Source organism: Panthera leo, chromosome B4, assembly GCF_018350215.1.
Source record: "Panthera leo isolate Ple1 chromosome B4, P.leo_Ple1_pat1.1, whole genome shotgun sequence".
In the NCBI taxonomy this organism is placed as follows: Eukaryota; Metazoa; Chordata; class Mammalia; order Carnivora; family Felidae; genus Panthera; species Panthera leo.
The window spans coordinates 93545608-93559092 of NC_056685.1; the positions used below are offsets into that span (position 1 = coordinate 93545608).

At 41.1% G+C, this 13485-nt stretch overlaps 1 pseudogene; it reads left to right on the forward strand.

Annotated features, from left to right (window-relative positions):
• Nucleotides 1-13100, forward strand: part of LOC122225434 — a 34810-nt pseudogene extending 21710 nt beyond the window's left edge.
• The last annotated feature ends 385 nt before the right edge of the window (nt 13101-13485 follow it).

The following is a 13485-nucleotide window of genomic DNA, read 5'->3' on the forward strand; positions in this document are numbered from 1 at the left end:
AGCTAGAGCTGGATAATGAAAGGAACTGAGGTGAGTTGTGGCACAAATGTTAGAGAGCAGTGGTGCCAGGCCAAGAAACATGTGTCTATAGCTACAAGTGATAGAATGCCCAAGTGTGGCTTAAACAATAAGAATATTTAATTATGTCACATTAGAAACCTGGACATGGGTCATTCCAGAATTGGACAATAAAGGAGTTTGAAGGGACACCTGGGTTGCTCTGTCGGTTAAGTGTCCAACTCTTGATTTCAGCTTAGGTCGTGATCTCACAGTTCGTGAGATCGAGCCCCCTAACGTCTGCTTGGGATTCTCTCTCTCACTCTCTCTGCCCCTCTTCCTCTTGCTCTCTGTCTCTCTCTCAAAATAAATAAATAATTTTTTTTTTTTTTTTTTTTTTTTTTTTTTTTTTTAAGGAGCTTGAAGGTGTCAGGGCTCTGGGCTGGCTTCTCTGTCATCCTCTGGGTATTACTCTAAGACTGCTGCAATACCAAATATCACGTCCTCCTGTGCGCAAGGCAGGTTTTCGCTGAAAGTCTCCCTTTTATCAAGGAGTAATACCTTTCCCTCATGTCTACAGCATGTATCTCTTCAGGTACTGTTGCCTAGAATGCAGTCACATACCTAACTCTAATCAATTACGTGTAAAGGAAATTTTCACAACAGCAGGAACTTTACCTATTTTATTCATTGTTGCATTCTCAGAACTGAGGATATGTTTGGTACATAGCAAGGACTCCATAAATATCTGCTGAATGAATGAAAGAGACACAGGACTACCATGATTGGCTTGGATCAATCTGCAATTCATCCCTTGGGGCCGGGACGATAGCATATCTTCCCTGAACATACTGATGCCCCATAACTATTCCCCATTTGGCTTTGACCCCTATTTCACACCACACACAAAAATTACTCTAAGATGGATCATCCAACTAAATAAAAAGGTAAAGCAATAAGACTTCTAGAAGAAAACACAGAAAAATCTGTAAATGACTACGATGACATTTTGATGTGTCAACTTGACTAAGCTAAAGTCCCCGGTCATACAATAAGACACTAATCTAGATGTTGGCATTTTATAGATGTGATTAAAGTTCAAAATCAGTTGACTTAAGTAAGGGAGATATCCTAGATAATATGGGTGAGCCTGATTCCATCAGTGGAAGGCCTTAAAGAGCACAGCTCAGACTTCTCTAATGAGGAAGAAATTCTGCCTGTGGACAGCAGCTTCAGCCTACCTATGGAATTTGAACTTGCCCAGCAAGTTCCCATAGCACATAAGACAGTTCCTTACAATAACTTGCTTCATCTATATCTCCCTAGTGGTTCTGCTGCTCTGGTTGAAATGCGACTGAAACAATGACATAGGGACAAGCACAGGTTTCTTAACCAGGACTTAAAAATCACTATTACAAAAAAAAAAAACAACAACAACAAAAAAAACAAACTTGATAAATTGTACTTCATTAAAAGATACCATTAAGGGGCACCTGGATGGCTCAGTGGTTTGAGTGTCTGACTTTGGCTTGATCATGATCAGGTCATGATCTCACAGTTCGGGAGTTCAACCCCTGCATCAGGCTCACTGCTATCAGTACAAAGCCCACTTCAGATCCTCTGTGCTCCTTTCTCTCTGTGCCTCCACCACTGATGCTCTCTCAAAAATAATAAATAAACACTAAAAAAAGAGGTTCCATTTAAAGAATAAAAAGACAAATCACACACTGGGAGAAGATATTCACAATATGTATTTCTGACAGAAGACTTATGTTCAGAATATGTAAATAACTCCTACAAATCAATAAGAAAAAAATGAACAACGCAACTAAAAGTCACCATACAACCCGAACAGGTATTTCACAAAGTAAGATAACCAAACGTCCAATATGCATATGAAAAAGAGCTCAGTAATATTACTCATTAGGGAAGTACAAATTTGAAACCACTGCGAAATACTACCAGACACCAACCAGAATGACTAAATTAAGAGGACTTACAGCGCCAAATGATGATGGCAAGGACGTGGAAGAACTGAGATCCTTATACATGGCTGGTGAGAGTGTAAAATGCTATAACTACTTCGTAAGCCAATTTGATAGTTTCTGCTAGAGCTAAACACTGCCAACCAGTAAAGACAGCAATTCCAGTTCTAGGAATTTCCTCAAGAGAAATGAGTACCTGTGCCCACAAAGAATGTGCATAAGAATGTCCATCACAGCTTTGTTTGTATTAGCCAAAGTGGAAACACCTCAATGCCAGTCAACAGAAGAATAGATAAGTAAGTTGTGGTATGTGCTTGAAATAAAATACTACATAGCAATTAAAAAAAGAGAGCAGACTTCTGTACATGCAACAACATGATGAATCTTGTAAATATTAAACTGACTGAAAGAAGCCAAATTTGAGAGAATACATACTATATGCTTCCGCTAATACAAAGTTTAAGAACAGTCAACACTAGTCAATAATAATAGAAATGAGAATAGTGATTACCTCCGGGTGGTTCAGGGGTGCAAACTGGGAAGAAGGAAGAAGGAAAGTGATGGGAATTTTCTACATCTTGATCTGTGTAGGGGTGACATAAGTGTATGCGTGTACAATAATTCATCGAGCTGTGAACGTAGGATTGGTGCTTTCGGTGTATGTGTGTTACCCTCTATAAAAGTTACAAGAAAAAAAACCCACTGGGGGTTCTATTCCCAAGAAACTGTTGGGTAAGCAATGAACGTGTCCACTAGGGGCAGTCTGAGAACACAGGTTCCTGGTCTTCCTACACTATCTCATGAGCATTCCCCACTGAGCCTCCAAAAAGGCAGGGTTTCAGGAGCCCTCTCTCAGGACATCCACCTGGGAGGCTGGCTCGTGGAGTTGGAGCTCTGGGAGCTCAGAATTCTAGTGAATATTCCTCTGATTGTTACTTGGGTTGGTGCAGTGGTGTACAGAAGGACCGCAGAAGGATCGGATTGGATTTTTTCAAATTTAAACCAGTGCCTGAAATTCAATTTCATGAACATTGTGGGAGGCCTGAGTTTTTGCTGTCAGACCAATAAAGAGGCTAGATCTGGAGACATAACTATTTATGGTCAGCACAAACATGCACAAATCTCAGTTGATAACTGGGAGGCCTCCCTTTCTTCCTGCTGGTATCATCCTAAGACTACACTGAAATTTACAGTTCCTAAGGTTAGTACCCAGGAACATCTCCTCATGTTTTCCATTTGGCTAGAAGGCTTAATTTAAATAAAGCAGCAGGTAAAGACTCTGTGCTATCAAAATTATGCAAAGCCTGTTCTAAATTACTTCCTCCAAAATACAAAGCCATCTGTTTGTTAAACATTCCATTTAAACTTTATGCCTATTTCTTCCCTAAAATATGTCAGACTGAGGTTTTCTGGATTTATATTTTACACAAGATTCAAAACAGTTGAAAACACAAATACTCTACTATTACACCTAATGGAAAAAATGATCAAAAATAATATAATAGGTGAAGGGGATTAAGAGGACACTCATTGGGATGAGGACCAAGTAATGTATAGAATTGTTGAGTCATTATATTGCACACCTGAAACTAGTATAAGTTAATTATACTTCAATAAAAATATATATGTAATATACTGTTGGAGACTTCAGGTTCTTGAAATTAAATGGGCATGACTTTAAAACTTAAATAAATGAATTATAGAGTTGATTTTCTTCCCCCATTTGTCTTTAGCTTACCTCTCCTCTGGCTTTATTCCTTTACTCTAGGGAAAGATTCCTGAACACATTACTAATTCCTCGTTACTGGTTCTTATACAAAAGCTGCATTTTAACATCTTAGCAAGAGTCAGTATTTGTCTTCTGACAGATCTATCTCCTGACGAACCAGATAACTATATTGAAGGGCCTAAAGCAAGCCTATATTCTTCCCCGTTCCCACACTTTCCTTTTATCTGCTCTTTGAATGATAGAAAACCATTGGGCGATCTGGCTGCATTCCCTCCCTGCTAGAGACATGAACTAGGAATGGCTTTCATGTTCAGCTTGCCATGAGAGCCTCATGCAGTTTTTTCTATGTCTGTGATGAGTGATTGGTAAAAGCTTCTTTGAAAATCTTCCATGCTAAGTCACTTTTTCCACATTCTATGATTTAAAAAAAAAAACTCAGACTTAAAATTTATTCACTTATTAAAGGCTCAGAAAGGGGTCCTTAAGAACATTCTTGTCTTGGTTAAAGGTACTCCCTTAGTGGACTTTGAAATGAAGAGGGTGTGGCAGATTACATTTTACAAAAATGGCTGCAACAATATTTTTGGTCCCACATGCTCTTCCAAACTCTGCCACTCCCCTAGCAATGTCTCCTGGGGTCTAAATCCCCTCCTCTTGAAACTGAGCAGATCTTTGTGCATGCCTCAATGAACAGAATGTAGTAGAAATGACAGTACATGACCTACAAGGCTAGGTCAAAAAAGGTAATATGACTTCCATCTCGTTTTCTCTCTCTCTCTCTCTCTCTTCCTCCCTCTCTCTTTCCATCTCTCTCTTTATGAGCCACTGTGTAAGAAGTCCAGCTATCCTGGACCCATGCTGCTGGAGAAAACATGTGCAGAAACTAGACAGAGTTGCCCAAGGAGCCTAGCTGTTCGAGCCCCCAGCTGATCAAGTCTTCTCAAGCTGGTACCAGACATGTGAGTGAGCCTTCAGATGATTCCCAGCCCAAGTCACTGTCTGTAACTGCACAAGAAAAGCTGAACAAGAACTGCCTAGTTGAGCCCAGTCAACCCCCCATAACCATGAAAGATAATAACAATGGCCATTGTTGTTTCAAAACACTAAGTTTTAAGATCATTTGCTAAGTAGCCATAGACATGGGCAGAGGGTAGCTAGTCATCAGTCTGAAAGTTTTGGTTAGATGCCTCAGTTTTTTGTTGTTGTTGTTTGTTTTGTTTTGAGAGAGAGCATACACGTGCATGTGGGCATGTGCGTGCACAGGTGGTGACTGTGGGGGGAACAGTGTAGAGGGAGAGGGAGAGAGAATCTTAGAGAATCTTAAGCAGGCTCCACACCCAGTGCAGAGGCCAACATGGGGCTCCATCTCACGATCTTGAGATCATGGCCTAAGTCGAAATCAAGAGTCAGCCACAGGCGCCCCTAGATACCTCAGTTTTCATAAAAGCTTGTAAAAAATCTCATCTGATAACTATAGTATATGCTGCTAGTCTCAATGAACAACATAGAACAAGGAACTTTTAGGCCTTGAGAGAAGATGCGAACTTTAAGGATCTGCTCCCAACCCCTATGAAAGTTCTTGTTCAGAGAGGTGATTTTAATGGAGAATTGTTTGAAGGACTTGAAATCCTCTGGGTTTCCTAAACATAAATATTTTTTAAATTTAGCTAAAATTTTAGAAAGTTTCAGTCTTAATCCATATTTCCTTGGCCTACTACAGAATTACTTCCGTGAGATGTACTATAGGAGAAGCCTCAGGTTTCGTGCTATAAGACACAACTTTAGAAGAGCCCTATAGGGGCACCTGGGTGGCTCAGTTGGTTAAGCATCTGACTTCGGCTCAGATCATGATCTCAAGGTTTGTGGGTTTGAGCTCCGCATCAGGCTCTGTGCTGACAGTTGCTTTGGATTCTGTGTCGCCCTCTCTCTCTGCCCTCTCTCTACTCAATCTCTGTCTCTCAAAAATAAACATTGAAAAAAAATTAAAAAAGAAAAGTCCTATAGAATTTTCTGTAAGAATATCATTGAGGATACCCACTTATCATATCACTCAATGTCCCAGATATAAAGCTCCATACCAGAAATTTATTTTAGAGCTAAGTTCCAAGAAAACCTTGAGAAGCTAGAATTTTTTGCCTTTGTAGTCAAGAGAGTCATTTTTGGCCTTCATTTTTTAGTGGAAAACTCAAATCTGAATCTGTGGCTCAGATAATTATAAGGAACTCTATTGCCTGCATAATTCATTCTACTCCACTGACTTGTATTTGCTTAATGCATGTTTCTAATGATGCTGGCTTTATTTATTATTTATATTTTCTATTTGATCATATGTATTTTTATAAGCTTTTCCAAACCCCTTGTGAAAGAAGACATAATAGAAATAAAGTAGAAGTAAATGAATATATAAGTAAATTACCCCTCGGAGACATCACCGGATTATAAACCTCCCACAGGCCTGGCTTAATGATTCATCCATTTACTTCACAAATATGGATTAAGCATCCATAGGAGCCAGGCATTGTATTAGGGAGGGTCAGAGCTGAAAAGATTTTTTAAAAACCAGTCTTGGCCCTCAGGGAAATAGAATGCCTAAGGGATCCAGAAATTTGGGGCCCCAGTAGCAGCAGGCAGCAATTTCAAATAGTGACCTCTCTGGGGTTCATCATGAAGCCAGAGCTCCTAAGCTTTTTCACAAATGAGTCCAGGGGCTGGAGAAAGGGAGGGAGCGTTTTGGAAAAATAGATAATAAATGAACACTCACCTTGGGTTCCTGGCCAGGAACTTTGAGAGACTACCATCTCAAAAACTCCTTCCAGTTCTGGAGAAATGGTTGCAAACTTTTCTCCTCAGACCTGGATTGCCATTTCTACGCTGATTCGTTCATCCCAATGAGACCAACACTTGTAACTCCTGTTTATGACTCAGCAGCTGGTTGCACTTCTTTCCTAATTCTCTTCACTCCTACTCAGGTCATCAATCTTTGTACCAGGTGGGTAAACCTTTACACCTGTCTCTCAGGACAGACCAAGGGCCTCCAACTCTGTAAATTCCAGATTCTCCTGCCAAGGATGGCAATAAATGTGATCTGCCTCATCAACCTTAAATCTTCAGTTTGACCCCCCTCATTATTTCTGACAGCCTTTAGGTGAATGCCTCTATTTTGGTCTCTGTCCTTTCTTGCCAGCAGGGGGCTCTCTACTCTCATCTGCGGGAGTCCTACCACTTGGGATAGTTTGCTGTCTTTTTTTCTTTTTTTTTCTTTTTAATTTTTTTTAATGCTTATTTATTTTTTGAGTGAGAGAGAGAGAGAGAGAGAGACAGAGCATGAGCAGAGGAGGGGCAGAGAGAGAGAGAGGGAGACACAGAATCTGAAGCAGGCTCCAGACTCTGAGCTGTTGGCACAGAGCCTGGTGGGCTCCAACTTGTGAACCACCAGACCATGACCTGAGCTGAAGTTGGAAGCATAATGGACTGAACCACCAGGCGACCCTTTGCTGGCTTTTTCTAAGAGAGCTGCCTCTCCCCATCCCAACATTGGCAAATGTGGTTACTAATCCTATTACCATGGAATCTAGACTCCAAAGAAGATGCTTGATTTGCTAACACAAATATTTATAAATTCTTTATGATTAAATAATAAATCCTTTCTGGCTTCTTGAAACTCCAGTTCTGGATACTTCAAAATGAAAATAAGCCTGTATTTCTATAGGTCCTTATCTATGAAGTTTAAACAAACTATGGTACTCTGAGCTAAATTTAAATAGGTAAAATTTGCTTTTTTGAAATATTCATGTGCTGTCTTCCATTTACCTAATGAAAGATATATGACCTCAGCTAATTTCCCAAGCAAATTGCTTGTCAAAAAGTGTGAGTACTCTTTCTGGCAAATAGTCTTCATGGCTGCCCTTTTTTTTTTTTCCCTCAGTGGAAAGGAAAAAGGAAAAAAGATTCCCCCTTCTACATATAAAAAAATCATTTAGGGGTGCCTTTAGTAATCGTCTGCATCATCGGCCACTGAGCACTCTTCGCTTAATGGTAACTTGAAGAGTCAGCTGCAGAATGAAACCACATTTAGGTGATGATGGCCCCATGACTTCAACACAAAACCTTGAAGGTTGAAGTCATCCCTCATCAATACAGAATATTTCATCCTGCTCTAACCTTCCCATTAACACCATCTACCCTCCTTTCCCTCCAAAATTATGGCAAAGAAATATCTACCTGTAAGAACCATTCATACCAGTTTGGCTGCTGTTCTGAAGAATACAGTTTGAAAAGACATTATTTTACATCCTCCTGTCCACCTGGTCGTATGTATTAAGTAAGTCTTAAAGCAATACCTCCATGCTGTGCTTCTGCAGAGAATAACTAGGTCTGTCTCATAACCAAGGCACATTTGTTTTTTATTTTTTTTTTTTAACGTTTATTTATTTTTGAGACAGAGAGAGACAAAGCATGAACGGGGGAGGGGCAGAGAGAGAGGGAGACATAGAATTCAAAGCAGGCTCCAGGCTCCGAGCCATCAGCACAGAGCCCGACGCGGGGCTTGAACTCACAAACCGCGAGATCATGACCTGAGCCGAAGTCGGCCGCCCAACCGACTGAGCCACCCAGGCGCCCCAAGGTACATTTTTTTTCACATTTATTTATTTATTTATTTATTTTTGAGAGACAGAGGGAGACAGAGCACAAGTGGGGGAGAGGCAGAGAGGGAAGGAGACACAGAATCCGAAGAAGGCTCCAGGCTCTGAGCTGCCAGCACAGAGCCTGACGTGGGGCTCGAACCCACAAACCACGAGATCATGACCTGAGCCGAAGTCAGACACTCAGCCGACTGAGCCACCCAGGCGCCCCCCAAGGCACATTTTATATACAACTCACTCCATTTCTCTACCCAGAACACATTCTTTCACAGAAGCTGGTTCCACATCTGCTATTAACTCCTACCTTTAAGCACCACCATTACCACTGTCCCCTGCCCACCCCCAGCCAACTGGTGGGTACCTGTAGAAGCCATTAAGAGAAGCTTGAAGGAAATTTACCTATCTGCCAAAAAGCAATATTTGTTTACTGCTAATGAACACCAAAGAAATGTGTTCAGGGGAGGACAGCATCTAGTTCATTTTCTTATGCAAATATATCACCCACTCAGCTAAAACCGAGATGACCAGCATCAGGGTTCCTCCAGGTCTTGAGAAACATTGACCTCCTGGCCTGCTCTTATCAGTAAGAATGCTTTGTATTGCAAGTAATGGAAAATGATTGAAATGATTTAAGATGATTTAAACATTTTAAATGATTTAAGCAACGTGGGCAAATTGTTAAGCTCCTAACTCACGTAACTCAGAGGTCCAGAGTGATGGCTTTAAAAGAGGGTTGGCCCTGCAGTCCAAACCTTGTCACTAAGGACTAGGTTTCTCTCCATGTCTTCACTCAGTGTTGCCTTCTTTGTCCGTCTCTACACCGAGTCTCTACAGTAATTCTAGAATCCTCTCATGATAACAAAATGACTGCAGCAGTTCCAGCACATTCCATCACACTACACCGTCCAGGCAGATGCCAGTTGTTCCTGAAAAACTGAGAGGCTTTCCTAGAAATTGCAACAATCAGTAACCTATAAACATTCCTTGGGTCTCCTCAGCTGTGACTAAAATACATGACCAACCCTGCACAAATAACATCTAGGAAATGAGATTAGAGCTGATGAAAGAAATCAAGATGAGGAATGGATCTGGGGGTAATGGAAACAGTGTCCATAAAAGCTTCCTGTACATGTGCATTTACTCCGTCTTCCATAACTCCCTATACTACAAGACACCAGTGAAAGAAACCTTTGCTCATCTGAACTGATGTAATTTTTCTGTTTTTAGCTCAGGTGACCACTCTCCCTGGGTTATCTCAGCCACTGCCAAGGCCTTAAATATCTTCCACGTGAGAGATGCCTCTCAGAGCAGTACCTTCAGGCCAGGAGCTATCTCCTGAATGTTAAAGAGGTACGTTCAATGTGTTTTTACTCAAAAAACACTTGAAACTCTTTAAAAAAAAAAAAAAAGAATCCTTATCTTTTAGAGATCCATGCTAAAATAGTTACGGAAGAAGTGGTACGACTTTTGGGATTTGTGTCAACGTCCTCCCGTGGAGAGAGGAGGAAATGTGGGTTGGGCTGAAACAAGATAGATGAAATGGTAGTTGTTGAAGCTAAAGGTGAGCATGCGTGAAATTATTATACTATTCTTTCTACTTTCAAGTATGTTTGATACTTTTTATAAGAACCTTCCCAGTGGTACCTCAAACTCAACATGCTTGTCAAAGTTAAGATATAGTTTCAGCCACACAAATAGAGACTGAAAATAATACTGGCCTACAGGAGAAAGGATTTTTCTCTTTCATGTAAGTCTGGTATATCACTCCATAGTGTCAGGGACCCAAGTTCCTTCTACTTCATTGCTCTATTATCTGTATGGTGTTCTTTTGGTCTCCATGATCTCAGGTGGCTCAATATCATCACCTTTTGAGCAGCAAGAAGGAAAAGAGGAAGGGAGTATGCCACTCCCTTTAAGAGTGAGACCCAGGGGGTGCCTGGGTGGCTCAGTTGGTTAAGCAGCCCACTCTTGATTTTGGCTCAGGTCATGATCTCACAGTTTCTGAGATGAGCCCCAAGTTGGGCTCTGTGCTGACAGCATGGAGCCTACTTAGGATTCTCTTTCTCCCTCTCTCTCTGCCCCTCCTCCCACTTTCTCTCTCTCAAAACAAAATAAACTTAAAAAAAAAAAAAAGTGCAACCCAGAAGTCACAAATATCACTCCCCCTCAGATCCTATTGCCCAGGACTTAATCATATGAATAATTGCGCCGCAAGCAAGGCTGGGAAATATATTGTCTTTCTGGGTGGCCATGTGCCAAGCTAAAGACTTCTAATATGAAGAAGGAAGAGAAGACATATTGGGAAGCAACTAGCAGTCTCTGGCCCATTTTCCCCCCTGAGTCATCTAAATATCCATGTACACCCTTATTCCCACACATTTTTTTCCTCTCTGGGGAGAGAAACCACCAAAGTTCCATTCAGTTTCTGCTTCCAGCTCAAAGTTCACAATCTCTGGCTAATTCTCAGTCCTATTGGTAACATCCACATATAATTTCTCATGGTCTGGTAGCCTATAAACTAAAAAGACAAATCTGTCTTCCAACCTTCCTGTTATAAATTGCAGAGCAGGAAGGGGGTAACCAATATACACACAAACTTCCACAATCTATTTGAAAAAAGGGAAAATGGGAAGAAAACAGCAGCCTCTCATTCACAGCAGAGGGGCAATTGCAAAGACTCCCTGACCTGGTAGAGAAATAAGTGCCTAGGTTGTCCCATCTGGCAGTTGGTATTCTTGATGTCTGGGTGTGGGGGGGTGGGGGCAGTGGAGACCTCTCTCCTGAACCCTTGTCCCTTCCTCTCCGTGATCCCAGATTTTGTCCTATGCGGGGTGGGGTGGTTCTTCTCGTCCATTTGTCTCCATGGCCACATCTGAACTAGACTTTGCAGAATGTGCCCTACATAGGGCTGCTTAGTTTTCTTTTTCTTTTTTTTTCTTTTTTTTTTAATAAATAAACTTATTTTTTTTTAATTTTTTTTTTTTAGCGTTTATTTCTTTTTGAGACAGAGAGCGACAGAGCATGAACGGGGGAGGGGCAGAGAGAGAGGGAGACATAGAATCGGAAGCAGGCTCCAGGCTCTGAGTCATCAGCCCAGAGCCCGACGCGGGGCTCGAACTCACGGACCGCGAGATCGTGACCTGAGCTGAATTCAGACGCTTAACCGACTGAGCCACCCAGGCGCCCCAGGGCTGCTTAGTTTTCAAAAGGAACTTCTGTGTACAGGCTTGGGGGCCTTTGTGCAGTAATTGAACAAAGGTTTCCTGTAGACATGTGTTTAAGTCTGACGACTGACCTTTTATGGACAAGGCATGGAAATAGACTCTTCCCTAAAGCCTCAGAAGAAACCCTTGTTCTGCCAACACCCTGATTTTAGGCTAGTGAGACCCATTTCAGACTTCTGATCTCCAGAATGCTAAGATAACAAATTCGTGTTGTTTTAAGCCACTGGGTTTATAGTAATTTGTTACAGCAGCCACAGGAACTACTACATGCACCTTCATGAAGCTGGGACACTACTTAACCTAAAGAAGACTATAAGCTCAAGAGGCAGGGCCGGGCATGTTGGTGACACCTCTCCTGACCCTGGGAACGCACCCTCTTGTGCCATAGGGAGGTAAATGCAATAAAACCAGTGGGAACAGCCTCCAACCAGGTACGTGGACAGGCCCGGACTGCACACTCTTCACCAGACCTTTTTTCTCCACTCTTCTATGTCTGGCTTTTCAATTCCTGGCACAATTCTGACTTCTAATACCTGTCTCTGCCCCTCGCCCTCAGTCCAAAGATCCAGAATGCTCTTCTGCAGCTCACTCAGCTCAGCTGTGTGCTTAGCCTGCTCCCTCAATGCCAGTGACATTTACAGTTTCAGGCAACAGATCTCCCCACCAGCCCAGCTGGTCCTTGTGACTTGGGGAGGCAGGGATTCAGGAAGAAACAATGTTGTAATGGGACAATCATGTTACCAAAGACTTTGCGTCAAATCACAAATTTGACCCATCAAATACCAAAAAGACACATAAGACACTGGAAAAGTCTGTGGCACCTTGTAATAAGCTGCTCAGGTCTTATAAAAGAGAAATAAATGTCCTATCTGCATAGAGTTCTTAAGAAGACTGACACTATGGAGAATATAATCAGCGCATTAAATTCATTATTCATTATTAATTCATGTATTTGACTTACCCAGGGCAAATATGCTAATTACATACATATTAATAGTTAATTAGACATTCAATTAATGTCTTGCTGGTGACTTCCTTGTATTTATAATAACTTTGAGGGAAAATCTAGGGGATCCAAGTGTCATTAAAAATTCTTCTGGAGAGGCGTGGAATTGGTGGCTGCCACCTTTGGGTTGGGATGCACCGCACTCTCGGTGGAGACCGGAGCCACGGCCAGTACAATGGTAGCAGTTGGACTGACCACTGCTGCTGCAGGAGCTGCAAGCCATTTTCTCTTACAAGCCGTGAAACTCCAAATGGAGCCTCAAAAAAAAAAAAAGTTTTTCAAAGTCTACCAAAATCTGTCTTCAGTGGTGGCTATCACAGAGGTGGGTTTGAACCCAAAATGATAAAATGAGAAGCAGCATTAATACTAGATGTAAACCCTACTGCCAATAAAGGGAAAATAAGAGATGCTTATCAATGAATGAAGCTTTTAAATCACCCAGGCAAGGGAGGATCTCCTTATATGGCAGCCAAAATCAATGAAGCTAAAGATTTACTAGGTCAAGCTAAGAAATGAAGTACTTGTGTGATAAACTATAAGTTCTTGTTAGTTTACATATATGAGTGCCAGCTTTTTATAATACAATGCCTCAAAGCTACAAATTTAAAAAAATTATTCTGAAAAATAAGTACTGTTGCAATATCTGTAAGTGAAACTTATAGTGTTGTGAGCAACTTATATATTCAACAAGAGAGCAATAGCTAATTTAGTTACCCACAGCTATAAAATATCATTTGATCATTCAAATTTATCTTTAGAAAGAAATCTTAGTAACATGCAAAGTTGCTTAATTTATAGAAGTGAGAAAAGCAAGATGGAAAATGATACATAGTATTGCTTCAACTTTATGAAAATATGCACTGAGAAATAGGGTAAAGTCACACAAGGATAATATATATGC